We start from the raw sequence: 4,475 nt of genomic DNA, 5'->3' as shown, positions 1-4,475 counted from the left end.
GTTTGTGTATAGCTACCCCCTGTTTGATGATGCTGTATGATGAATCACATTTTACAGCTCCTTGATGTATTTTAGGTGCTTACACTTATCGGAGTTTAGCTCCATCATCCAAGTTCTCGTCCAGTTGTTTAGACGGTGTAAATCGTCTTGAAGATGTTGCCCCTGATCTCCTGGATCCATTGCACGATACATTTACATAGATGAGGAATAAGACTGGCCCCAGCACACTACCCTGGGGGACTCCACTTGTGACTTGACATGTACCTGATTCGCATCCGTTGATAACAACTTATACCTTTAAGGAAGTCAGCAATCCACCACAATATATCCTCGTTGATGCCATATCCCTTGACTTTGTGCAGTAGTCTCCTGTGGGGTACTTTGTTAAATGCTTTTTTATAGTCCAGATAAATGACATCCACTTGCTTGTTTTGGTCTACAGCTTCTGTCCAGTCGTCGATAGATTCCAATAATTGTGTGGTGCAAGACTTACCACTTCTAAATCCATGGAAAGATGTCTACTTCTTCTACCGTATATTATGTAAGAGATCTGCGAAGGAAAAGGATGGGGGAGTGACATAACTAGGTAAAAAAATAAAAAGTTGTTTAATATTGAGCAGATAGGAGGGCAGCTTTAAAGGAGTCGGTTATCTTGCACTCTACGGTAGCAGAGGGCAATTTATTCCAGTCACAGATGGTTCTTCGGAGGAAGGATTGTTGTCTACAGGTAGTTCTGGAATAAAGTGTTTGGTAGAAGTATGAGTGAGAGAATCTGGTCTGTCGCGTTTGGGGTGTAAGAGTGTTCTGTTGGACTGAAACTAAGTTATGGGTAATTTTGTATAACATAGAGAGCCGTGCATCTCTAGTACGTCTGGCATGAAGACTTCGCCAACCAAGATCTAATAACATGTCACCAACGCTAGAGGTGTTAAAATGTGTTGGTGACATAGCGTGCAGCCCTTCTCTGTACCATTTCTAATTTTTAGCTCACCTGGCACGAAGTGCCAAGTGAGCTTATGCCGTGGCGCGGCGTCCGTCGTCCGTCCGTCGGTCCGTCCGTCCTCGTCCGTCAACTTTTCCTTTAAACAACTTCTTCTGAAGAACGGACAGGCCTAGAGTCATGATATTTGGCTGAAAGCTTCGTTGGTAGGAGCCCTACAAAGTTTGAGAACGAAAATGACCTTGACCTGTTTTCAAGGTCACAGGGGTCAAATATGTCAAAAACTTCAAACGACTTCTTCTAAAGAACTAAAAGGTATAGAATCTTCATATTTGGCTGATGGCTTCCTGGGATAGAGCCCAACAAAGTTTGAGAATGAAAATGACCTTGACCTACTTTCAAGGTCACAGGGGTCAAATGTGTCAAACACTTCAAACGACTTCTTCTGAAGAACTGAAAGGTATAGAATCTTTATATTTGGCTGGTGGCTTCCTGGGATAGAGACCAACAAAGTTTGAGAATGAAAATTAGTTTGACCTACTTTCAAGGTCACAGGGGTCAAATATGTCAAAAACTTCAAACGACTTCTTCTGAAGAATTAAAAGGTATAGAATCTTCATATTTGGCTGATGGCTTCCTTGGATGGAGCCCAACAAAGTTTGAGAATGAAAATTACCTTGACCTTCTTTCAAGGTCACAGGGGTCAAATGTGTCAAACACTTCAAACGACTTCTTCTGAAGAACTGAAAGGTATATAATCTTTATATTTGGCTGGTGGCTTCCTGGGATAGAGCCCAACAAAGTTTGAGAATGAAAACTAGTTTGACCTACTTTCAAGGTCACAGGGGTCATATATGTCAAAAGCTTCAAATGACTTCTTCTGAAGAACTGAAAGGTATAGAATCTTTATTTTTGATTGATGGCTTCCTTGGATAGAGCCCGACAAAGTTTGAGAATGAAAATGACCTTGACCTTCTTTCAAGGTCACAGGAGTCAAATGTGTCAGACACTTCAAACGACTTCTTCTGAAGAACTGAAAGGTATATAATCTCTATATTTGGCTTGTAGCTTCCTAGGAAAGAGCCGAACAAAGTTTGAGAATGAAAATGACCTTGACCTTCTTTTAAGGTCACATGAGGCAGATATGTCAAACACTTTAAACGACTTCTTCTGAAGAACTGGTAGTTATAAAATCTTAATATTTGGCAGGTGGCTTCCTGGGAAAGAGCCAAACAAAGTTTGCGAATGAAAATGACCTTGACCTACTTTCAAGGTCACAGCGTTCAAATATGTCAAACAGTTCAAACAGCTTCTTCTGAAGAATTAAAAGGCATAAAATTATAATATTTGGCTGGTGACTTCCCGGGATAGAGCTCACCAAAGTTTGCAAATGAAAATGACCTCAACCTACTTTAGAGGTCACAGAGGTCAACAACATTTTAATGGATTTGTTCTTGAGAACCAAAAACAATGGAATCATAAGATTTGGCTGGTAGCTTTTTGGAATAGAGCTAACCAATTTGAGAAGGAAAATGACATTGACCTACTTACAAGATCACAGGGAAAAGTATGTCAAGCAACTTCTGAAGAAGAATAAAAAAGCATAGAATCTTATAATACTTTTTTGCTGGTAGTTTCAACAGATGGAGCCAACAAAGTTTGCGAGGGAAATAGTTTTAGTGCAATATAATATTTAATGAGAATATTTTGCTATGACTGCTTAAATATTCAGGTGAGCGATACAGGCCCTCTTGGGCCTCTTGTTCAATATCACATTTTAGGTATTGGTCCCAGACAGGAGATGAGTACTCAAGAGATGGACGGACGAGTGACCTCGATAAGCCAGTTCTTAAATGATCCTGTAGCTTATTTGTAAATTTCTCCTCAGGAAGCCTAGGGTATTATTTGCTTTCCCAGTGATGTTATTTATATGGGACTCCCATCTAAGGTCTTGTTGCAATGTGACTCCTAAATACTTTGCCGTATCAACATGTTCAAGTGTGTGATTGTGGAGAGTATAGTTATACGGGACAGAATTTTTGTTACGGCAGATTGAAATAACAGAGCACTTATCAGGGTGAAAGACCATTCTCCATTTTTCTTCCCACGTTTCAAGTTTAAGCAGATCGGATTGGAGGATGGCTGCGTCCTTGTTGGCAACAGTCAAGAACACCAAAGTGTCGTCTCCGAATAGACGGATAGATGATGAGAGTCCAACAGGGATGTCGTTTGTATAATAAACTAAAAAAAATAAACGAGAGTAATACATTACTCAAGTATAAAGACTTAAAGATGGAGTATATCCCTGAAAATTACCTTAACATTAACAGTATTAATTTAAGGAAAATGTTTACTTCATTTCCTTTATGTGAACACAAGCTGCAGCTAGCCATGGGGCGTCTCAAAAGTATGCCAAGAGACCAGAGACTCTGTAAAAAATGTGGTTTGTTAGAAAATGAAGTACACTTCTTTTTTCACTGTTCCCTTAATGAATCTGCCAGAAAAGAATATTTCCAAAAATGCATTCCTAATCACAATGATGTTACCTTAGATGCCAATTATTTGACCTCAATATTATCTACAAACAACTCCCAATTTAAACTGGACTCTTGCTTATTCATTAAACAGTCTCTAGAACTAAGGAGAGTGGGCTTGCTGACAGTATAAGGTATGGACTTTGCAGCTAAAAATGTTTAAATCAAATTTTCTATTTGAAGCGATGTTAATTTTGTTCATGTTAATGTATATTAGAAATATAAGCAATCACTTTGCGAGCTTATGCCATACCGCAGCATCCGGCGTCCGTCCGTCCGTCCGTCAACTTTTCCTTTAAAACGCTACTAGTCCTGAACGGCAAAGTAGATTTTGACTAAATTTGGTCTGGAGCATCCTTAAGCCAAGGGGAGTCACTTTTGTATAAATGATGGGTGTGGCCCCCCTGGGGGTAGAGGGGCGGGGTCCAATAAGGGAAATAGAGGTAAAACCTTCAAAATCCTTTTCTACCGTAGGGATTAAGGGATTTTATCCTAATTTAGTCTGGAGCATCCTTGGGCCAAGGGGACTCAATTTTGTATAAATGGTGGGTGTGGTCCCCCTTGGGGCAGATGGGCGGGGCCGAATAGGGGAAATATGGGTAAACCCTTCAAAATCCTTCTCCTACTGTAGGGATTAAGGGATTTTATCCTTATTTAGTCTGGAGCATCCTTGGGCCAAGGAGACTCAATTTTGTATAAATGGCGGGTGTGGCCCCCCTTGGGGTAGAGGGCCGGGGCCGAATAGGGGAAATAGATGTAAAACCTTTAAAATCCTTCTTCTTCCATAGAGATTAAGGGATTTTATCCTTCCTTGGGCAAAAGGGACTCAATTTCAGAGGCAGAAGGGAGGGGCCCAAAAGGGGAAACATAGCAAATTCTTCAAAATCCTTTTTCTTCTGTATGAATGACAGAATTTTGTCTAAATTTGGTATGAAGCATCCTTGAGTGAAGGGGAATCAATTTTGTATAAACGGTGTGTCTAACCCCCCCCCCCCCCCCCC

Source organism: Mizuhopecten yessoensis, unplaced genomic scaffold (genome assembly GCF_002113885.1).
Source record: "Mizuhopecten yessoensis strain PY_sf001 unplaced genomic scaffold, ASM211388v2 scaffold716219, whole genome shotgun sequence".
In the NCBI taxonomy this organism is placed as follows: domain Eukaryota; kingdom Metazoa; phylum Mollusca; class Bivalvia; order Pectinida; family Pectinidae; genus Mizuhopecten; species Mizuhopecten yessoensis.
This window is presented reverse-complemented; position numbering follows the sequence as displayed.